Source organism: Mus caroli, unplaced genomic scaffold (genome assembly GCF_978045245.1).
Source record: "Mus caroli unplaced genomic scaffold, Mus_caroli_1 scaffold_20, whole genome shotgun sequence".
Classification (NCBI taxonomy): Eukaryota; Metazoa; Chordata; class Mammalia; order Rodentia; family Muridae; genus Mus; species Mus caroli.
This window is the reverse complement of record NW_028227275.1, coordinates 17,356,755-17,381,502: the sequence shown is the minus strand read 5'-3', so window position 1 is coordinate 17,381,502 and position 24,748 is coordinate 17,356,755. Positions and strand designations below refer to the sequence as shown.

Sequence of the window (24,748 nt, the reverse complement as noted above, 5' to 3'; positions counted from 1 at the left end):
TGCCACTCCTGTGTGTGACTCTAATAATCAGGGAACATAAGACATTCACAAGTCTCTATTTCATGTGTGTGCATGTTTCCCAGCTTATCTGTCTGTGCACCACATGTGCACCACAGCCCAGAAGAAAGTGGGTCCCCTGGGACTGGAGTTACAGATGGCTGGGAACTGCCACGTGGGCACTAGGCAGTGAACCCCGATCCTCAGGAAGAGCAGCCGGTGCTCTTAACCTCTGAGCCATCCCTCCAGCCTTGAGTATGTGAAAGTTAACGCTATAAACGTAAAATTATAAAAATATTCAGGAAAAAAAAAAAAAAGCCGGGCGTGATGGCGCACGCCTTTAATTCCAGCACTCGGGAGGCAGGCAGATTTCTGAGTTCAAGGCCAGCCTGGTCTACAAAGTGAGTTCCAGGACAGCCAAGAGCTACACAGAGAAACCCTGTCTCGAAAAACAAAAAACAAACAAACAAACAAAATACACACACACACACACACATATATATATATATATATATATATATATATATATATATACAGAAATAAGATTTACAACATGCCATGAAACACATACTGACCCTTATCTGACCCTTTTAAAGGGATAAAGAGCAGTAACACATAATGCCACACGGATCAACCTTGAAGATGCTATGCTTTGTGAGACCAGCAGACACAGGGACAGACACTGCCAGATTCCACTCAGATGAAGTACTCGGCGCCGCCGGAGCCACAGAGACAGAGAGAGGAAAGGCTAGAGAGCTAGCATTCTGTTGGGGAACTATGGCTGCTCAGTTGGGGAACATGAGAAAGTTCTGGAGGCAGAACGCTACTTTAACTGTACACTTACAATGTTCAAAATGGTAAAGCGTATGTTATATTCATTTATCACAATAGAAGAAGCAACATGTTTAACATATTATAAAACGTGATGGAATGCAAACTAAGGCCTGGGAGACGGATTGTTTTTAATAAGCAACATGGCCACAAGTCTGAACACATTGTTAAAGATCTGAGATCATGGGCTGTAAACTTTCACCCAGAGAGATACTGATAGCGACCAGCCTAATGAGTAATTTCCAACATGGCCTTTGGGGTAAAGGTCTGAACTGGGTACACACTGAGGATATAGAACATCAGCTCTTCCAATTCTGTCCTCCAGCCTGCTCTGTGCCCCAAGGCGGCGACCTCCAACACCAAATCCAAGTGCTTGCCTCTAGTCCTGCTAGCTTCGACCAATGAGAAGGGCAAGGCAGAGGAGAAGCTGGATCCAACCAATAGAACAGCAGGGATCTAAAGACAGAGGCGGGGGAAGCTGGATCTAACCAATAGGACAGAAGGGATCTAAAGGCAGAGGCGGGAGAAGCTGGATCCAACCAATAGGACAGAAGGGACCTAAAGACAGAGGCGAGAGAAGCTGGATCCAACCAATAGGACAGAAGGGATCTAAAAATAGACACAGGTGGGAGAAGCTGGGTTTCCCTCCCTGCTGGACTGACTTGGTGAGGCAACTTCACCAAAGGCTCCAGCCAGGAGACCTTCTCCAGACAACACTTCCTGCCCAATAAAGTAATTCTTCCATTCCCTGGAGTAGGGTGGCCTTGGTGTCAAGTACAATCCCTCACTATTTTCTCCTAAACCTGTGCATTCTAAGTTCGACTTCCTCAAGTCCTCAGACTGGAGTATGCTCCCTGCTTCTGCTGGCCCCCAGGCTGAGACGGGCCTAAGGGATCCCTAGAGCGCGATGCATGGAGACCATGTATTGGAAAGAATGAAAACCTAGAGTATAGGAAAGCATTGGGTAGTCTCGTGGTTCCACCGCTGTAAATCCAAGTAAGACAGACAGACACTAAGGACATCAATTTTGAAGGTTTTTAAAAACACAGTAGAGGTCAGGAGAGATGGCTCAGGGATAGAGCATTTGCTCTTCTTACAGAAGACGCAGGTTTGGTTCCCAGCACTCACATGGTGAGTTACAATTGCCTATAGCTCTGGTTCCAGGAGATCCAAGTCTCTATAGGTGGCCCACGCGCACATGGTATGTTTACGTGCCAAGCAGGCAAAGCACTGTTACAGGATATCTGATCACACTGTGAGCCCTAGATTGTGGATTATTTACTGGAAAAAACCTGTTTCTAGTCACGGTGTGGCTCGGCCCTGCCACACACCTTTAATCCAAGAGCTTTCTGCTTGAATATTGTAAACAGGATTAAATAAAGTCAGCCATAGGTCAAGAAGTGACTCAAGGAACCAGTTGACCGGAAGTGAACATAGGATTATTAAGGAAAAACCAGAGAGACTAAGAGGGAGTCAGATAGAGAGACACACAAGAAGTAGAAGGGCGGGACATTCTGTTTAACTGAGGCTTTTGGAGGGCCAGTGGTGGGGCATCAGCTGAGGAGGAAGGTCAGCTGGGTTCTTTCTCTGCCTCTCTGAGCTAGCAGGTTTTCAGCTCAGGATCTGGCTCCCAAGTCTTCACTGGTAAAATTGAGCGATTGAGATTTCATTAAAAAATAACCACACTCAAACACAAATTAATTAAAAAAAAAAAACAAACCCAAAACTTAAAAAAAAAAAAAACAATTAGTGTCTAGGTTCTTTCTCACTCTCCCCTCAAAACTTAGCTGTCTATTCATGCTCTCAGAAAGTGTGGTGACACCATCTACAGTAGAACGAATTCTCTGGGATCTCCCTGACTGAAAGGCCTGCTCTCCCCTCCCTGTCTAGGTATGCTTTATGGAGGGAGATCTTGAGTTTTCCCAAGTTTTATAAGTGAATTCTCCAGGAAATACGACCTTCAGGGAATCCTCGTAAGTGAAGTCAGGCCCGCAGTGAGCCGTCTTCAACCCCGAGAGCAGCTCTGCGCTTCTCTCCTGACCACACAGGCAAGTGTCCTCTCTGTGGCCAGATCAGAGGTGTCAGCAAATGAGGCCTGGAGCAGCTTCAGGAAGGAAGGAAATGAGAGAAGCTGGGAAGGCAGCCTTTCCTCCACTGCTCCGGGTCACAGAGCTGACCCTGGATAGGAAGGAGGTCAGCACTGGCGGCCAGGCGATTCCTCAAGGAAAACCCCAAAGGATGAACAGGAAAGGTAACCTACAAATGGGGACCCCCACGGGGTGGGGGAGGGAGTGTCACAGTGTTTCTGCGACACCACCACAGCTCTAGTGAGCGCTGGCTCTGCAGGGGGCGCGGGGGGGGGGGATGCTTTAGAACCAAGGGGTCGAACTCTGGCTGGGAGGAGGTGACTTTAAAAAAAACCAAGGTAAAAACGACACGTGGACCGGATGCGCGGACCAGTCCTAACCGTTCACCTGCAACAGTTGTCACATCAAAACTTGTCCCGAGGAGGAAGGAAGCATTCTCAGCCAAGGGGATGGGGTAGGGCGCTGAGCTTCTTCTGCCAACCATGGAAGGGCCAGCCCTTTGGTTCTCACATCTGAAGAAAACACCACGAAGGTCCCCTGAAAACTGTTCCATCGGGCTTCCATCCCACATCCTGTGAGCTGACTTCTCCCTCTCTTTCTAGCTGTAATCTCTTTTTAAAAAGAAATCGCCCAGACCCCTTTGCAGCGATATTCTCTTTTGAACAAAACTGTGTAAATGGAGGTCCCATGATTAATGTTTTGAGACCTACAACATTTTAAGACATGTATGGGGGAAAACTTCTTTCCAAATGACTTAACGTAGGAGTCCCTTAAGTATGCTCTCAGACTGATGTTTCTTAAATCGTGTGTGAACCTCATTTATGAGTGGAAATTTAAGAACCACTGACTCATAGCTAGATAAAAGGGACATGTCTGAGCTGGGAAGCTTAATGACACATTCAAATCAGGGGTTCCACGACGGTGCAGATGTAACATGCACAGAATCTGTACGACAGAGGTTGCACAAGTCAAGATTAAAGTGAAACTCTGAACTGAAACTTGAGGGTGCGGCTGCAGATAACAGCAAGGTGCACAAGTGAAAACAGGCAACCCAGAGAGATTTTTCAGGGGAGGCTCAGAGAACATCTTCCCACAGTGCTCCAAGCAAGGAGGACACCTGTAACCGAGATCTGGGACACAGGCATCGAGTTTCTTTCTTTATCTATTGGTTCAAGGTGAGCTAGCCTTTCAGCTTCAGAAGATTTTAAAAGACACAGAATTTCCTTATTCTCCAGTCCATGCCAGCCTGTGAACTATTCTTGATGCTGATGCTTTGGGAGAAATAATGAAGGAAGGAAAGAAGGGAGGGAGGAAAGAAGGAAGGAAGGGAGGGAGGAAGAAACCTGTAGATTTGGGCAGAAAGAACATGGAGAGACCCGTCTGGCTAGAGTTAAAAATATCTGCAACTATTCCCAGGGTAGAGAATTTAGGTCATTTTTAAGGAGTACTGATATCTATGTGCCCTGGAAAACGGGCTTGTAGCTTTAAACAAACAATAAGAATGACCACTGGCCTCTTACAGAAACTAACGTCACCACACTGGACAGAAGCATGGGATCTCTGGTAACTTCTTTTCAAGGTGAACAAGGAACTATACCAAGGTGCAATATGGCCACTAAACAGCTTAGATAGTTGACCAAGGACTTAATGTCTTTTTTTTTTTTTTTTTTTTTTTGGTTTTTTTCGAGACAGGGTTTCTCTGTGTAGCCCTGGCTGTCCTGGCACTCACTTTGTAGACCAGGCTGGCCTCGAACTCAGAAATCCGCCTGCCTCTGCCTCCCGAGTGCTGGGATTAAAGGCGTGTGCCACCACGCCCGGCTAGGACTTAATGTCTTAACACAGGACAAACAGCCTTGTTCGTCCCAGAAACACAAAGGGTCCACGCCTTATAAAGAAAGTATTTGGGAAAGTGAATAAAGCCATGTTATTCAAAGTTTTGATACTCATTCATTTATTACAATTTTAAGTTTTAGTTATTAGGAATAACTGAATAAAATATACCAGGAGTTAGCAATATTCAATATGATTTGCTAAGAGGAAGGAAGGAAAGAAGGCTGTGATTACGTTAAGCAAAATTTTACTAAGATGAGGAATACTGTAGAGTCTCTGATAAAGAACTGCAAGGCAGCCCATGCAGGGCCGCATCTGATGGAGAAGAAAAACAGTCACGTGGGGTCTGACACTCACAAGAACAAGGCTTGGAGGGTGGGTGGGCGAGCGAGCAGTGAAAACAGAAGGACGGGCCAGGTATGGTGGCATGTGTCTTTCTTTAATCTCAGCACTCAGGAGGCAGAGGCTGGAAGTTCAAAGCCAGCCTGCTCTACATAGTGAGTTCCAAACCAACTAAGGCTACACAGTGATATCCTGTCTTAAGCCACACCCTTCTCCTTCCAAAAAAGGAATGAACTGAAAGGAGACAAAGTCTAACCCTCCTGCGGGATGAGGGGATTCTACAGTGGGGGCAGGGTCACCTCACACTTGGACGCTTCCAAGTGGGCAACAGCGTGCAAGAAACTGATATCTGGGGCTAGCATTTTTTTTTAAATCTTTTTTTAAACCTTTGCTTTTATTTCATGTGTCCAGGTGTCTTCTCTGCCTGTAAGTCTGTGCAGCGCATGCATGCAGTGCCTGCAGAGACCAGAAGAGGGCGTACATCCCTTGGGACTGGAAATAGAAACTGTTGTGAGCGCTGGGAATCTAACCCAGAACGGCTGGAGGGGAAGGCCAGGGCAGGCAGTGTGCGCTTAACTGCTGGGCCATCTTTCCAGATGCCACATTATTTTAATAGCAGTTGGGATAAGATCAAGCTAGAAAGAAACAGGGAAAGATTTATATCACAGACTGCCGCAATAGAGAACAAGAAAAAAATGTGCTTTAATTATGTTACCAATACTGGCAGTTGACATAAGCTGCAAAGCTAATTGCCTTACAAATAGCAAATGCAGATAACCACCGCTAACTAATGAACTATGTCCTAGAGCAGCACTTCTCAGCCTTCCTAATGCCGCCACCCTTTGATACAGTCCCTCATGATGCCATGACTCCAACTATAACGTTGTTTTGTTCTTACTTCATAACTGTAACTCTGCTACTGCTATGAATCATCTCAGAAATATCTGTGTTTTCTGATGGTCTTAGGCGACTCCTATAAAAGGGTCGTTCGGCCCCCAGGCTGAGAACCACTGTCCTAAAGCTTCCAGTGTTCTGTTCTGGGGCCAGCTAGCAACTGGTGCAGCGATTCCTGCTCAGACACAGAGGGTCAGAGTTCACTATTTTGTTCTGTCTAGTTCTATATACCATTTTGGTTTGCCTTTACAAAAACAAGTAAGGGGGTGGAGAGAAAGCTCAGAGATTAAGCAGTTCCTGCAGAGGACCAGGGTTCAGTTTCCAGCATCCACACGATGGCTCACAATAGTCCTTACCTTAGTTCTAGTGGAGCCATAGCTCCCTCCTGACTTTCCCAGGTCATAGGCATGTACGTAGGGCACGGACGTACAAGAAAGCAAAAGCACGCATACATTAAATAAAAACAGTAAGTGAATCTTTCAAGAAGCCTTTAAAAAATAAAAATGAATAAGTGGTTGATATTTAGCAAACTTTTTTTTTTCCCCCTGTATCCATTGAGATGAGAACTTGCCCTCCCTTATTCTGGGAATGCAGTAGTTACATTTGCAAACATTAAACATTTTGAGTTCTGGGGTTGATGCTAGCTAGCCCTTTTTAAACGGGAAGTTTTGAGTTGCAACTACTTAGAAATTTTTATAGTATGCTCCCAAGGGATAATCTACAATCCCAGCTCTCCCTCGTCTCCCACAATACTGGGATCAAACCTCGTACATTGGAGGCCAACACGTCAGTGAGCTACCTCCCCAGCCTATCTGCCTCTTTTCTTGTAAGAGACCTTGTCAGACTTAACATATAGGAGCCTCATAAACTGAATGGGAAAACGCATCTTCCTCCCCTGGTTCTCCTTTCCTCCCACACTCCAGGCCCCGCCCACAATACAGGCCCCGCCCACGCTGCAGACCCCACCCACAATGCGGGCCCCTCCCATGTTGCAGGCCCCTCCCCGCCGGCCCCTGGCAGATGCTGGTCTACTTTTCTGTACAGCTTTGTCTTTTCTGCACATTTCAAGTTCGGTTGACCCACACACAATGAGGTCACGATGCCATTCTCTAGCACAATGTTTTCAAGGTCGTCATGTAATTTCAAATAGAAACTGCCAGTTTAAGGTACAGAGAATCATGATGCACAGAGCACAGAGCCTGGCCAGCTCCGTGTGCATCTCAGATCCAGCTCTCACTACAGTTCCACGATGAAAAACAAGCCATTCACTTTCCGGCGTCTTGCCTTCTTCATATGTGCAACGAGTTTACTATAGTAATTGTAGTGACATTTAAATGAATTAATGTATTCGAAGCACTCAGACCAGCACCTCATACAGATATGATCATCTGTAATGAGGATAGTCAACTGTGGGATGATAGTCTCACAATCTTTCCTTTCCTTTTTTTTTTTTTTTTTTTTTTTCTTTTTCCTTTTCTTTGGAAGCCCAGGGTCTTACCACGTGGCACCTGCTCTGCAGACCAGACAGGCCTCCAGCTCCTCCACCTGCTCTGCTTCCCTGGTCTGGGATTAAAGGCATGCGCCACCATCCCTGGCCCTCAACATCTTTTTTATAGCACTGAGGCATTACAAGGTCTTGAAAGATTCTGGGGCTGAAGAGGCAGCTCAGCGATTAAGAGCACTTGCTTCTCTTGCAAAGGACCTGTGCTCAACCCCCACCACCCATATGGTAGCTCACAGCCATCTCTAATTAAGAGTCCCAGGGGACTCAACACCCTCTTCTGCCTTCTTGGGTCCTGCATCCACATATAGGAAAAATAAAGAAAAAAAATAAGGCAAATCTTTAAGATAGAAGGAGAGACCTAAAGAAGAGGAAGGGGGTGAGCTGGCTTCTTTTGAGAGCGAGAATGTTCTAGAATTCATGGTGACGTGGTTGGGAACGTATGGCAGCCACTGACTCATATACTCGCTGGGATTTTTTTATGGTATATGATTATTTTAATTTTTAAAAATGAGTGCCTCTTGTATTTCAGCAATCTCGGTACTTGAATCCACTGGCAGAGGCGTACAGGAACATTCTGCCTGCAGAAGGCACACATTTACATAGCATAATCAGCCCTACCTCCGAAGCACTCTCTGAACTTCACATTTTAATGAATATTTTAGTCTTGCAACTTATATCTGATCTAGGGTGGAAATGAGGGCAGTGCAATATCTGGCAATTTGCACGTTCAGTGACTGGTGAGACATAAGAGATCAATTTGTTGGGGCAGTGAGCTATCTCAGCAGCCAAAAACATCTGACTAAGGTCGTGAGTTCGATCCCTGGAGCCCACCTGGTGGGAGAGAACTGACCCCTGCACATTTTCTCCTAACCTCCACACGTGTGCTATGGCAACACACAGACACACACACACACACACACACAAACATTCTCACACACAAACACATATGTGCACACACATGCATGCACACACATAAATATTTTTAGAAAGAATGCTGTGTGTGTGTGTGCGTTGCTAAGTACTGATCCCAGAACCTTATGTGTTGTATACACTTGCTCCATCCATGAAATAATGATCAAATTTAAAATGGGAAATCCTAATTACTCCTAAATTGAATGAATAACTACAGAAATAACAGGATCTGACCCTTAAGTGAGAGAGCATTAGTTTCAGTTTCTTCCTTCTTTTTCTTCTGTGTGTGTGTGTGTGTTTTAGATAAGTCTTTTGTGCCCCAGGCTGGCCTTGAACTCACTATGTAGCCACAGATGGCCTTGATCCACCTGTTTCCACCTCCCACGTGCTGCTGAAACCACTGGCATGTGCCACACAGCACATGTATGTGATGTGATCCAGGCCAGGGCTCCACTTGTGCTAGGCAAACTCACAGCTAACTGAGCCACATCCCAGCCCTAGTTTCAATCTCTGACTCTGTGACCTTGGGAAAGTTCAATTGGCAATTCCTCAGAATGTTAGTTTCTTCATCTAAAAACTAAGACAACAGTAATGTGCTTCGGAGCGTATGGCAAGGGCCAAATCTGAAATGTCAGTAAACTCCTGGAGCACCTCCAAACAAAAGGCAGAGGCTCCGAAAACACTGCTTTGATGATGACAGTCAGGGGTGGGGGGAGGCAGGGAGGAGGGGAGGGAGGAGGGAGGGGAGGAGGGGGATCATCATCACCCAAGGAACTGCTGCACAAACAGCAGAGGCAAAGCAGCATTTCTGGGCGGAGCCAACTTCTCCAAACTGCAACTGTGTTCTTGAGCAGGGAGAGAAATGTGAGTCCTGTGGTTACTGGTCATGGGGAAAGAGCAACGGACACCCCTTTCTACTGCATTGTGCGTTTGTACAATGCAGTAGATTTGTAACAGACCCGCACAGATTTGGCAGTTGTCTACAAAGGAGATCCCTCTATATAAGGGCCCAAGAAAACCTTTGCCAAATACCTTCTGGGGATAAAAGGAAGACATAAAATGAATGTTTTTACTTTTATTAAAAATACTCTGTATTTCTAGGAAAAGCCATAGGCTCCGCAGTTAAGTGGTGTACACAGCAGTCTGACTCCATCTGCCTTTTCTGAGAACCTGCTGCCATGGACTCCGGTGCTGCCGGCCCGCCCGAGAGTCTCACCCCCTCAGCCTTGTTTACAGCACTTCGGCTGGGAAAAAGAAAACCTCACACTTCCCTGTGCCTGGAGTTCTTCCACCCACCACTCGCAGTAAAACTCCTCCTCGGGGCAGACAAACCTTGTTAAGATCTAGTCCCCAACACGGGTTTGCCTTCATTCCCTGCCACCCTCCATACACCCCAATCTCTGCCAAATCCAGTTCCATGCCAGCCGCTCTCTGCGGGGCCACGAGGAGCTGCACACCGGCTTGCCCTTCGGCCCAAGTGACAACACTATGAACAGGGCAGTGACACCCAGCAAAGCAACTGTCTTCACTGCAGACCAAAAATCTGATGCAGCCTTACAGCCGCAGCCCTGGCCTGCAACTGGAGGCTGCTTTTCAGCTCCGTTATCCTCTGAATGCATGGCTGCTACCCTTGCTTGGACATAGATAATGAGTGTTTAATTTGGGGATTCCAATTTTTAGATTATTTAAGCAAAGGTCTCATATTATACCTCCAAGCTAGCCAGGAACTTACTGGATAGCCCAAGCTGGCCTCAAACGCGTGGCAATTCTCCTGCCTCGGTCTCCCAAGTCTAGGAGTACAAGCATGTGCCACCATGCCCACCTGAAGTGCCTGGCATTTTTCATTCACACTGCAAGGAGAAACAACAGCAAGGCAACAGATTACCCCTGACTAACACTCCACTTGCAAATAATTCATTTTAATTTTTAAGCCTGTCAAGTCATAATATGAGACAACTAACCCGGTTTGAATTTCATTTATGGACTCTAAGAATAAACATTAAATAAACCCTGGTCAAATTCACCTGGAAGCTTTTCAGTGACTTAATGTTAACTGGTGCTTTCATCAAAGCAAAACTCTTACTAAAATGACCACCCTCCTTAGGGCTATAATCAACTCATTGAACGTCTTTCTCTATGTCTTAGTTTAACTAGTTGGCTTTAAAACTAGATGAAAATACTGACACTGAGCTATTTTCTTCTTGGAACCTTTGAATCAGCGACAGAGCAAATATAGCAAACTTCACAGCATCTGTCCATGTTTCCGTGCTACTTTAACACTGGCTTGTTATCCTACAGAGCCATCAGGTGATGGACAGACAAATGTAACACACACCCCACTCCTCCCGGAAGGAAGGAAGGAAGGAAGGAAGGAAGGAAGGAAGGAAGGAAGGAAGGAAGGAAGGAAGGAGAAAGAGAGAGAGAGAGAAGCTGATCTCTCTGTGCCCACAGTGATGCAGATACTGGAATTACTGCATCTAGACACTGGCAGTAAAAACCTGTGCTACCGAAAGCCATGCATTCAGAACCTTCCTTATTAGCAGTATGACGCATAGTCCTGCGAGCTGCTCAAGTCTCCAGGACCAGAGCGGGTCCCTGCAGAGTCTAGTCCCCAAGCAAACTCACTTTCCTCTACCCAACCCTCTCGGGCTCCTCAGGTGCTTTCTGGGAACAGATCTACACTGTCAGATAATAACATCCTGAAGAGGTCCTGGCACTGAGCTCAGGGGATCCTTAAAGCAACATACTGCCCCTAAAAAAAGAAGAAGAAGAAAACCAGAGGCCTCGGTCCTCCTATAGCTCCAGGGAACTTGGATACTGCCTTGCCAGATAGTTACAAAATTCTTTCAAGGCACAATGTATTGGCTGCCACACAGTGTGCTAATGTCACTCCCTGACACCTGGAACACTCTAGAAAGCTCCTCAGAAACTACCTCAGCAACAGAGCAAACTATATGGGCCCGTGATTTTGGAACCTTCTGCAGTAGCCATTAAATTAAGCTAACTCACTTTAGAAACAAGAATGAAATTGTGCCAACCGAACTTTAAAAAGAAAAAAAAATAAACAACCCAGTTTCATCAACAAATAAATTATGTGCAAAAGATTTCAATTTAAACTCAGAACAAATTTAAACTGTTTAAGAAATGTATGAAATGCAAACTATGTCATTTTCTTGGACCGATTTTTAAAATGGATTCTTTAAGAAGATAATGGGTCTAGGGAAATGATCTGACTTTGAATCTCTGGAGTCCACACAAAGACTGACCTCTGTCGTGCACACATCTGTACTCTAGCATGTATCACCAGGGAGGCAGAAGTCAGAGACGAAAGATTCTCCAGGAGCTGGCAGGTTGTCGAGCCCAGGTTATGCAGCAGCAGGGAGACTGCCTTGAACAAGCCGGAAGAAGGGCAAAGCCCAACACCTGAAGCTTGTCCTTGGCCCTCCAAAAGTGCACCGTGGTACAGGGGAGCCCACAAGAGCCACACAAGTACACATGCATAATTAGTTAATTAAAAAACAATTACATGTGACTATAATCCTAGCACTTGGGAAGCTGCGGCAGAAGGACCGCCATGAGTTGAAGGCTGGGTAGAGTTCAGTTACCGTCAGCCACAGACCTTTACATAAGGTTCCTTACCGAGTACATTGAGCTTCGCCACATTAAACTGAGGGCTAAAGCGTTACTTTCCACCTGCGATCATCCTGGAGACTCCACGAGCCAGGCGCTCATGTAAATGGCTAACCGGCTCACTGCTGGTATAGTATATTAATTACATTACATTAGTTATATCGGAGATAAGGTCTCCCCACAGTGCTGGCCTCAGAACAGCATTATTGCATCCTTGTAGCAGCTGTCAGTCAACTATCCCACCCTGTGCTTTGAATAGGAGGTCTGGCCAATGAGGTACTACAGCGACAGTACAGAGCCAGATCTAGAACACTACTTATTGTTCAGAAACAACAGAAAGGGCAACAAAGTGTCTACTTTACTAGAGATGGGAGGAGAGAACAAACCAGAAAAGGGAGGTCACGGGTGTGAGGCTGGGGAGTGAGGTACATCCATTGCAACTTTTTCTGCTGACGGGGCAAGCTCATTTGTGCTGAAAGAATCACAGCAGCAGCATGAGAACAAGTGAGAACAATGCCTGCCTGGCGTGCACGGGGCCCAGACCCCATGGCTGGAGGTCAGCATCAGGCGTTCTCCCCTGGTCGGCTCCCATCATAGCTGTCAGCATCCCAGATCCTCACTCTGTCTCCGGAAAAAACACATCACGCCCTCCTCACCCTCCTGCCCAGACCCCCACCCCCCAAGCAGAGGCTGGCACAAAGGCAGAGCCTACCTGGGTGGACAGGGTGCTAGACTCTGCTCACACTGTCAGCAAATGGGATTCCATTCCCCCACCCTGCCCGAGAATTGGAAGGAGGCAGAGAAGTGTACTTTCTCATCCCCCCACCCCTGCAGGCTTCCTGTCTGGGCCACAAGATGGATTCATTTGAAGGGGCATACTGAGGTGCCTGGTATTTATTGGAGGGCTGAGTTAAGGTGTCGGCTGTATTCCAGAAGGTGGCAAGGGTTAATGCAAACTGGGGACACACATTCCAGCAGGTCAGGATCCAGGGATGGGCATAAGGAGGAAGTACAGTTGTGTGGAATTGAACATGCTGATGATAGGAATGTTAACTTAGGAATTAGTTCACTTCCTGCTATTTATATGATCACATGTCCAAAGGACAGACCACGGGGCAAACAGAGATTAGGCAAACAAAACGATTATGGTGGAGTTTTATTTCAGTGTCAAGAGAAAACAGGTGTGGTGCTGCTGCACACTGTAATTCCAGCACTTGGGAGGCTGAGGCAGGAGGATCTTTGAAATTCCTAGGCCGGCAGGATCTTCATAGCAAGCTCCAGGCCAGAGGCCAGGGCTACACAATGAGACCTTTACTTAAAAAAAAAAAAAAAAAAAGAACAAGCTATTTTCTTCACTCCATTTATTTATTTTGTGAAAGGGGAAACTGTGTTCTGAAGGGGGAGAAGAAGGAGGGACTAAACCTGTGGTAAAGAACATTACATCATCCTGTAAGTCCCTCCCTGCTTCCGGGGCTGGGACCTGCTCCACTGGGGTCCAGACCACAAATGCTCCGAGTTCAGCTATGATGATTCATTCGGGGTTCCAGGCTCAGTACGTTGTGTCACCTTCAGGCTCAGTCTGGTCCAAGGGACCAGCAGACTTCTCCCCATGCCTAAAGCTAATTACAGCCTGTTACCCTCCTCCATCCTTCCCAGAGGACCAAGGTGAGACCAAAGTGAGCTAATGGCCTAACCCTGTACAAGGAGGAAGGCTCTGAAACCACGGGGTTAAGCGCATCCCCTCCTCCACAGCATAGTAGTAGTCGGTTAACAGGCTGGCACCAAAGCTGGGGCTATAGGGATTTGCTTTTCTATATTTTACAAACTTTCTATGTATAATAATAACAATTTTATACACACACACACAAATTAGAGGGGAAAATACTGGTCTAAAGTGGGAAAGCAGGGACAGTGGTAACTAAGTGCCCAGCAGCTGTCACTGAAGAGCCACCTATGTCTCTACGTGTCAAATAACTGCAGTATGTCTTAGGGTATCCTTAAGGTTTATACCTAGAGTAGAAACTGAACCAGGGTAAGTTCTTTTGTGTCTTTATTGATGATCACACTGACGACTACAGTTATAATACTGAACGTGACTCTCCTTCACACAGCTATTTAGATTTTGACTTTCAACAGCAGAAGGAAAACTTGGCCTCATTGTGAAGTAAGTTTGCATTAGACCCTCGGGATTTGACCATACATTAATATATGGAGAGTACAGAAATACTGGGGACTCTTATTTATGTTAGTAACCACTCGCCATCAGGCTCAGGATTTGGGTTTGCCGCTGGAGTGAAGCTATCTTGTTTCCTAGAGGACAAATTCTGTGAGTGTTCTAACAGCTATCTAGCTGTCCGTGACACAAAAGCTCAATAAATTATAAGCAGAGGAAACACCTTCCCCTGATGAAGGGCACACACACAAACTGCACACCTACCGCTGGGAGGCACTGCGTGGCACCGAGCCTGCAGGGCACATGGAGGGGCCTTTGAAGGCACATCGCTCCTTGATCAGAAGTGCACCAAGTCTGAGTATAACTATATTCACAACATTAACATACAATTTACACCAGTTGCAAATACATTTCTAGTGTTGATAAATGCCTTTTTACTAAAGATTGATAATCGTTCATAGTATAAAGAACACTAATACAAATTTCCAAAAAAAAAATCAGAATGATCTGAAGCAGTATCTCCTTAAATGTGTTTCATCGCATCTGACTGGGGAAGCTAAGCAGGGTTGGACTTGGTTGGTACTTGCATGGGAGACCTAAACAGATGCTGTTGGCTTAAAAAGAAAGAAAGAAAATACAGATCTGAGAAATACCAGTTTCCTAACTTATATATTTCGTAGTACCATACAGTAGGCCAATTTTCAGTAGTTTTTCTTTTTAAAAATAGGTAATTTTCCTAATAAGAACATCCACATGTTGTCCTAAGGAAATACATTCCTGGATCCATGCATTCTGTTTCAGAAACCCAGAGAGACAGAATTAAATAGAGAGGATGAGAGAAAAAACCCATGTTAAGCATCTTTAACTACTAGTAACCAGCTAGAAAATAACAAAAAGAAATAAGACTCACAATAGGATAAAATCAAGGAAGAACGAAGCTCGCCCTTCTAGGCTCGCATGGAGGACTCATGCTCCGACAAAGGAGCCGAGGACAGCTCACAGGTGGAGCGCTCACCTAGCTGGCATGGGCAAGGCCTTGGGTTTGACCCCACACCCTAGGGGTAGGGGCAGAAAGGACTTAAAAAATGAGGTGGTGAAGTCCCTAGAGATAAAAATCGATGGGGACTGTGCCCAACTCAAAAGGGCCAGGGACACTCGTAGAAACGCACAGAGGACCCACTACAGCACTGATGGCCAGCTACTAACGTGGTGATTCCAGAGAGGAGACACTCAGTTTCCCTTCATTCTATTCTTTTTTTTTAAAAGATTTATTTATTTATTATATGTAAGTACACTTCAGACACTCCAGAAGAGGGCATCAGATCCCATTACAGATGGTTGTGAGCCACCATGTGGTTGCTGGGAATTGAACTCAGGACCTTCAGAAGAGCAGTCAGTGCTCTTAACCGCTGAGTCATCTCTCCAGCCCTTCATTCTCTTCTTAAGCCTCTTCTGTTAGTTTTAAATTATTTCCAAGCTCTAAAATAATAATAATAATAATAACAACAACAATAATGAGGCAAATAAGTGGAAAGGCACCCCACGTGCTTTTGGGTAGAACATGTTACCGTTAAAAAGATGTTATGCCTACTCAGAGTAATTTATAAATTTAGTGTAATCCCAATTTAAAAACCTCTCAAAATATAACTTCTGAGCAACTCAATGAATTTACTCCAAATTGAATAAGGAAAAGTAGACTTTGGCCTAGGAACAGTTAGGTAAACTTTAAAATGAATGGCACTGTGCTGGTCACCACACGATGACAAGGGTGTCACTGTAATGAAAACCTGAGCAAAAAAAAAAAAACCTGGGGCAAGGGCTACAGACCATGAGACATAACAGGTGTGGCATTCCGGACCAGAGGGACAGGCAATGAGGTGTTCCGGACCTATGGGACCTATGGGACCTATGGGACCTATGGGACCTATGGGACCTATGGGACCTATGGGACAGGTGATGGGCTAGAGAACATTGCACCATGGAAGTCACAGAGGGTGCCATGACTCAGTAAAAAAAAAAAAAAAAAAAAAAATTTTCTACTTCTGGTCTCCCTCCCATCTCCCTTCCTGCCCCCCTCATGCAACCTCCCCCCACCCCCATAGCTCATCAAATAGAAAACAGGAGAGGACTAAGGTGCAATGTAGGTTCAATGTCTCTAAGACTTAGAGTCACAAATGAGACCCACAGATAGAGTTTTAAAATACGTAATTCATTCTCTCTCTCTCTCTCTCTCTCTCTCTCCCTCCCTCCCTCCCTCTCTGTGTGTAGTTTGTGCATGTGTGTGTGAGTGTGTGTGTATGTATGTGGTTTGTGCATTGAGTGCATGTGTGTGTGTGTGCGTGTGCATGTATGTATGTGGTTTGTGCACTGAGTGCATGTGTGTGTGTGAGTGTGCATGTATGTATGTGGTTTGTGCACTGAGTGCATGTGTGTGTGCATGTGCAGGTGTGTGTACACATGTGCATGGGTGTGCTTTGTGCATTGAATGCATGTGTGTGTGTGCATGTGTGCATGAGTGTGCACTGAGCGCACCACCTGCAGAGGCAGGAAAGGCATCAGATCCCCCTGTGCTCAGGAGCTGAACTTGGGATCCTGGGACCTGAACCTGGGTCCTCTGGAGAACAGCAAGTGCTCTTAGCCACTGGGCCATCTCTCCAGCCCCAGGAAGAAGGTTATCTAAAACAAAATTTGAGGTGCATAAACCTAGATTAAATAACTTATGTGGTTATATAAAATAAAAGATTTATCTTGACCTAATGAAAATAAAATCTACCAGATGAGAAGATTTATACCAGGGTCAAGGTATAAATGTGCCAGAGAGTGTCCACCTTCTAGTTCTTCTGCAGATCAGTGACACCACAGACTTCAACTCCAACAGAACAGCAGAGAGAGTGCACACGCATTTACAAGAAGCTGTGTGCCTAAGAGATGCTCAAAAGGACTAGTAATACAAACTAAAATAGTAAGCTGTCACTTAGCACTTATGAGATCAGATCAAGTGCCCAAAGCTGGATGCTGGCACAATGTCAGGGCACAGACAATTCTGAGAGACAGAGACGGGTACAGCGATGGTGGACATGAGTCTGGGATCACCCACAGAAATGCTACACCACTCTATACGCAGACACAGAAGGTAGAAGAGGGTGTTTACTGCTGTCATCACTTGTCGTGTTGGGGAGCAGGTTAACCCGAGCATCCACCTGTTACACAGGGACCAGGCAGCTGTGGCGTGTGATACGGAATGTCCGAGAGGAGGAGCGGGCACGCACACACCAACAGTGCCTGAGGAAGGAGAAGTGCTGCAGCATCAAAGTTAAAACACAGAAAGCAAACACTCCCGCCTTGCAAGATCGCACTGGAACAAAGCGCACAGTGAAATAAATGCACCCTGGGGTGGGAGCTGGAGCAATGGCTCAGCAGTGGCTGGCTGTTCTTGAGGACCTAGGTTCAATTCGTAAGTTCACCACCATCTTTAGCTCCTGTGCCATAGGTCTGGCACTAGACATTCATGTGGTACACACATATACATGCAGGCAAAACATGCATACACACATATACACACACACACACACACACACATATATATATATATATATACATACATACACATTATATATGTATATGTATATCTATATATAATCTATATCTATCTATATATGCATATGTGTGTATGTCTGTGCTGGGGAGAGGTGCATGGATGAGTTGAGTTTGAGGCCAGCCTGGTCTACATAGCAAGTTCCAGGCTGGCCAGGGTATGTGTGTGTGTGTGTGTGTGTGTGTGTGTGTGTGTGTGTGTGTATGTGTGTGTGTGTATATATGCATATAATGTATATATATATGTGTGTGTGTGTGTATATGTGTGCGTGTGTGTGTATGTGTGTGTGTATGTGTGTGTGTGTGTGTGTGTGTATATGTGTGTTTAAAAAATGATTTGAAGAGCACCTGGGAGCAGTTAGTGGGATAACTGAAAGCAAAAGAAATATTTCAGATTGTGATAAAATAACTCAAATGAGAGCCAGGCCTGGTGGTGTACAGCTGTAATCCCAGCACTCTCGAGGCAGAGGCAGAGGCAAGCAGATCTCTGTAGGTGCCTCAAAAAAAAAACAGCAACAAAATTCAAATGACCCGTAATGGGCAAAAAGTAGGTCTATTTCCTTCTGGAAAGTTCCAGATTTTCCTGACAACAAAAGTGACCCTGGCTGTCAGATCTGGGGATGAATGACAGCTTTGATCCTGTCTCAGGCAGAAACGGAAATCAGAGATAAGAAAAATCTGATAGAGGTGAGCAAAGAATATTCACAGAAACTGTCTTCCCTTCCTTCCTCTCTCCCTTCCTTCCTTTCTTTCTCTTTTGCCTTTTGAGACAGGATTTAACTACATAGTCCTGGCTAGCCTGGAACTCACTATGTAGATCAGGCTGCCCTCAAATGCATCCATCCTCCTCTCTGCCTCTCCAGCGCTGGGATTGAAGGTAGGTGTGTGCCACCATGCCCAGTCTGGTTTCCCTTCTTGTGGCCTGACTGAGAAGACCTGACCCTGTCTCTGGATTTGGGGTGATCTCTGGTTTGAGGATGATCTCGCTCCTGGTGGGTTGGTGTCAGTTTTCAGGTCCCCTGCTTTTACTCTGAGAACCTCCTCCTGCCTCCCTGAAGGACTCCACATGACCTGAAATCTTAAAGTTCTGGAGCTGGAGGAGACCCAATTATTCTGCAGACAAGGAAATGAAAGCCCAGAGAAGAATTCTGGTTTAGGGCCTCACAACTAATATAAAAAGGAAGGCCTCCCATTCTGCCCTTGATCCCCCATGATCCCCTGCTCCTAACATGGCCTCTGCCCAGCATCTACCTTTTCAAATGGACAGAGAAAGGCCCTAAGAGGCTTCCCCCCTTTCTCAGAATCGAAGCCGGATTCTTAACAATGGCCTATTCTGCGGTTTCCTTTCCCGCTCTGACCACCTCTTCATCTGCCACTTTCCCCATGTCTGCCCTGCATGGCCTCTGTGACCTTGTCAACACTCCCACCTATCAAGCCTGCTCCTGATCCAGCCTCTCTGCCTCCTACTCTCCCCTCAAGTCAGAGATCAGGAGACATCTCAGCAGAGGTCTTTCTCCCCCCACCCCCCACCCCCCTGTCTGTCTGTGCGAACGAACAGTGACATCACCCCCACACGCTCTTTCCTATCTAACTGCTTGGAACTTTCCACTGAATTCTGATGACTGGACCCGCTATGCTCGCACACCCACTGTCTGTTGCTCAGGGTCCCACTGGAGTACGCCCGAGTCAGCCTTTGCCCACTCTGCTCACACTTCCGCTCTGACTCCTACAGAAGGGCCTGGCTCATGCAAGTGCTCCAAAAGTATTTGCTCAATGCATGAGTGCATGCATGCATGAATGAATGAATGAATGAATGAACGAACCACTCAGCACCAGAACACAATCCTCAGACTCAAACTCCTTGAACAGCATCTTATTGTGCTCTCAGGCCTCAGTAGTCACATATCGTCAGCCTACAGAAAAGACTTACAAAGCCAAAGATGAAATAATTCATTTTAGTTACCCTGTGGCTGCGCTCTCTCTCTCTCTCTCTCTCTCTCTCTCTCTCTCTCTCTCTCTCTCTCTCTCTCTCTCAAGACAAGATCTCACTCTGTAACCTTGGCTGGCCTCAAATTCACAGAAATCCACCTGAGTTTAAAGGATTAAAGTCCTGAGTCACCACACACCGCACCAGGCAGTATGGCTTTCATTTTAACACCAAGGATAAAGCAGCTAAGTTAGCACGCGGTCTATAAAATAGCTCTTTCATGGGGGAGGGGGGGGATTTGGGATGGGGGTGGTGTGGTTATCGCTGGGACCCTGTTCTCCAGGTGAGAAGCTATCGCATAATGAACTCCCAAAAGCAAGACTGAGTTATTTAGTCTTGAAAATTAGTTTATTGAAATGCTTTCACAGCTGGGTATAATAATAATAAAAAAAACCTACACATTCACTGACATGGAACTTTTGAGGAGTGAATGACTCTCAAGAATGTTTTATTAACAACAACAACAACAGCATAGCTTGAGAGCCTCATAGGATCCTGAAATAGTAGTAAAGTCACAGGCAATATGCTAACTGACTTGTGTTTTGTCCCAAAGGGGGGGAAAAAATAAACCTGGAAAAATAAGCCAAGCTTTGTAACTGCTGGTAGGCAGCAAGCCTTTGCTTGTAAACGGTTTGAATCACTTTTCAAAGTGTGCCTTCCCACCCTGCCCAATTTAAGACTAAACAATCTGTAGCTTAAACTATGACTCTGCGTTTATTTTAGCCCTGTACAGAGCAAAGTGACCCAGAAGGCTGGGAACGGTGATGAACTTGAAGCTTTGGAAGGCAGCAAGCAGAAAAACGCTTCCTTCTAAGGCAGAGGGAAAGAGCTCTGCTCTGGAAACATCATCTCTCGTGATACTCTGCAAACACAGAGATAAACGTTCAGAACAGAGTCTGCTCGACCCTGACCCTTCGGCAGGGGTAGAGCATCCTGTGGTACAGCAAGCTCAGTGGGGCGAGGCCCCGCCCTGCCACGTGGGTGAAGGAGGCATGTGAAGAGGGTCTCACAGGCTAAGGGGGTGCTCAGAGGAGCATGGTGCCAGAAAAGAGGGGGTAAAGAGGCTAGGAGGCCCTACTTTGTGGGTTAAAGGACAAATAGTTCATACATATTTGAACAGCATCTATAAAGATTACTATCACGTGCCAGCCCAAACCATATACAATGTGATAAAAGTTAGCTTAAAAGTTAGCACAGTTTGAGTCAGAATGTTCTCGGCTTGTTGGAAAAATTACATGTGACAACATGCACGTCACTCCCATGCCAGACTTAGCACTTCCCCACTACACACCAAGATCTCTGTCTAGACAAGCCATTGGGTGACATTAACACAGAAACATGAAACACACACACACACAAACAGGTTTCACTCATTTCAACCCAATTTTATGTGAGTGGGGGAGCGGGGAGCGACAGTGAAGTTGAACATCTGCTACATAATTTGTACAATTAACTTTGTTTTCCTAGGACTTTGTTGTCACCAGGAGGGATCGGCTTCAAATACAAATTAAAGACTTTAGCGGTGGAAGGGCCTGAGAGATCACGAGATTCAGTAGTTCAGGGGGAATGAGTCCCGATGGATACACTAACTTGAACACTACACCTCGACTCTGCTTTTCCTAGACTGTTTTATAAATGCAGCCCTAACTGAGAAATCAGGTCTGCTTGCTGCAAAAATCGCCTGTTGATTAGTCAGCTCTGTCACCGGCATGTAACTCGACTAAGCACAGTGGAGTCCAAACTATGCTCCTACCAGAGAATCGATGTCATCACTAGCCCGTCACCATTATTAATTAGGAAGTTCCACGAGGTGCTCCCACGAACTATAAAAGAGGCACTGTCAGACAGGTTACAGAATTTGCCATCCATAATCCCACATGCGACCTTGCTTTTCAAAAGTTGGTTTTTCAACACGACCCTGTGCCCTAAACACCCTTCGCAGCTCTTAATACATGCCACATGCTGTCCTGTCTGGTCACCCCAACACCCCTTTATTCGAGTGACAGACAACCATCCTCCTCTGACACACACACGCCTGGCATCAGTGCAATCGTCCTGGGTACCTAAAAACTCCAGTAAGCCAAAGTTGCATCTCCAGCTAAATATAAATAGTCTCGGGTTATTTGGGAAACCATCCCCGCCTGGCTGTCACGGAATCCCGGCCTCACATGCCCACCAGCTGCAGCAGTGACCAGGGGCAGGACTTGGGCTCAGTTCTTCAACTCAAAGCCAAGAGGCAGGGCGGCGCAGTGACAGCGCCCCGGCTGGACACCTCGTCCCCCGGTCCGTGCCCCGGGACGGTTCCTAGGGCTGCGGGGGCCCCCTGCACCCCCTGGGCCGTGAGTGAGGACAGTGAGGGCCTCGCGTCCCGCGGAGCGCAGGTCAGCGCGACCGAGAGCTGCACCGCAAGCCCTGCGCGCCCCGCAGGCGACCGTCCCCGCCACCCCGCCACCCCACGGACGCCCGGCCCCGCACCGACCTGCTCTCTGCCGCTCGGCGTTCCCTCCGCGCACAGCCACTGGTGGCCCGGCCGGGCCGCGGTCACCTCCCCTCCGCGGCGGCGGGCGGGCGGGCCGATCCGGGTGACTCCGCGCCGCCCCGCCTCCCTTAGCGCCGCTTCCGTCCGGTGGCCCCCGGCTCCGTTTCCCGCGCTCGCGCCCCCTGGCGGCCGCCTAGCCCGTCGCCCCGCCACGTCAGGGCTCGGGCTCCCAGGGCCTTTCGGGGAAACCGAGGCACGGACCGCGTGGGGGCGTTTAGCGACACACCTCGCTCAGGCTAGGATCCAGATCCTCACGCACCCGCGCTACCGCCAACCTAGAGATCTCAAATTCTCCGCTGCGCGAATTCTCTTACTCCGAGGTGGAGGCTAGCCTTGAACCTTTGATCCTCCTTCATTCCCCCAAGAGCTGGATTACAGGGGAACACCATCAGGTTACTGCCCACTCCTCATCAATTTTTTTTTTTTCCTCCCGAGCAAAGTCTCACAGGACAATTTTGAGAATTTAAAAGCAAGGAATCACAAAATACTAGAGCCAAACGTCCGGGTTTCTGAAAAGTCCCGGAAGACTTCTGATTGCTAAAGATCGCAAGTGCGTGGAGGAGCTGGTGCAAGCGCCGGGACCTACCTAACAGATTTGAGGAATGCAGGAATCCTATATCACTATGCACACATAGCAGAGATAAGGCTTTATTTTAAAATCTCATAGCTAGATTGTTTCTTGACTCTTCAAAAATCGTAGTAAACTAGACATAGACATAGCATAAAGTGTATCGTTTGAACCATTGTAAAGTGTGCGTGCAGTCCATCAGAGTAGGTAAATTCACATTGCTACGCATCCATCATCTTGTCCGGCACCAGGACTCCAACTTCCCAAACTGAAACTGCTCTCATCGTACAGGGACTCCACTCCCAGCGATTCCTAGTCTCCCGTGTCCTTAAGAATTCTTCTACTCTAAAGACACTCATACATGCAATCTACAATACTTGGCCTTTTGGTGCCTGCCTTATTTTGGTTAGAATAATGCCCTAAGTTTCATCTGTGCTGTTCTATGTGTCGGAATTTCCTTTCTTTTTACTGCTAAATATACTGCGTTGTGTTTAGCCGTTTGTCCTTCACTGGGCATTCGGCGGAGTTTCCCTCTTGGCTACTGTGGATAAGGCTATGACCCGAATTGTACACATATCTGCTGGACCCATTGCTTCCAGTTCTTTGGAGCCTGTACGTAGGGGTGAAACTGCTGCTCACATACATTATTCTCCTCCTTTGCTGTCTGAACACGGGAAGGAAGGCATTTTTGTGGTAAAACATAAATATTCCAGATTTTTGTTTTTGAAAGAAATTGATCAAATGCTTCAGCGGCCTGTCAAACAGTAAGCTTTTCTCCCCCTTTCAAGTAAAATGACAATCTATTACCTAGATAATGGTATTATTATCTTTCTTTCTTACTTTCTCTTTTGAGACATTCTCCTCTCTCTCTCATGTGGCTTTGACTGTCCTAAACCTTGCTGTGTAGACCAGGCTGGTCTCAAACCCCCAGCGATCCATTTGCCTCTGCCTCCACCTCCAGGTGCTGGGCGAAAGGTGAGCACTGCCACACCCTGGCGCTAATGCTTGTTATTATTAACTAACCACAATTCTGTTTTCCTTGTGCATACTTTTCTATTGTGGTTTGGAGCCTTATGAAAGCCAGATGAACTGGAAGCAAAGATTTCATTTTGAAACTAAAACAACACTGGAACAGCTTAGCATAACTCAGCTCTATCTGTTTTTTTAAAAACATTTAGCTGGGCGTGGTGGCGCACGCCTTTAATCCCAGCACTCGGGAGGCAGAGGCAGGCGGATTTCTGAGTTTGAGGCCAGCCTGGTCTACAGAGTGAGTGTCAGGACAGCCAGGGCTACACAGAGAAACCCTGTCTCAAAAACCAAAAAAAAAAAAAAAAACAAACAAACAAACAAAAAAAAAACATTTATTTATTTACTGACTTACTTAGTTACTGGGGTACGGGGCACTTGAGGCAGGGGTCTCATGAGGAGGTTAGAGGACAACTTCTGGGAGTCAGTTCTCTTCTACCATGTGGCCTCCAGGTTTGACGGCATGTGCCTTTCTCTCTGAGCCATTTCTCTACCCCTAATCGAAGCATTTTCCTTTCCCGTGAGAGTCAGTTCCGGAATGGCCAGGTCACTGACTCTCAGAGGTATGCTCTTTGGTGGGTGCACTAAAGTTTGAAACTGATTGCCTGAGGGCATCATGGAGATTCTAAATCATGAATGGTTGATCCCCATAATACCATTCTTCTGAGGCAGGCTAGCAGAGGAATGGTCTACTGCCCTGAGACTCCTGTCTAGTTTGGGGCTACACAGCACCCTCTTGTAATAATTCACAAGATGGAGAATTCTGTCTCCCAACAATACTATACATTTCCACACCTGGAACTAGTGATCAGACTGGTAACAATCAAATGGTAT

General features: G+C 46.5%; 1 protein-coding gene across 1 annotated transcript in view; it reads right to left on the bottom strand.

Moving 5' to 3' along the window:
* The window catches only part of Dnmbp (dynamin binding protein), a 96,028-nt gene extending 73,679 nt beyond the window's left edge, over positions 1 to 22,349 (bottom strand). The window contains exon 1 of the mRNA XM_021151805.3: positions 22,261 to 22,349. The gene's annotated coding sequence lies outside the window, so the exon portion shown is untranslated. The remainder of the gene's footprint in view (positions 1 to 22,260) is intronic.
* Between the last annotated feature and the right edge of the window lie 2,399 nt (positions 22,350 to 24,748).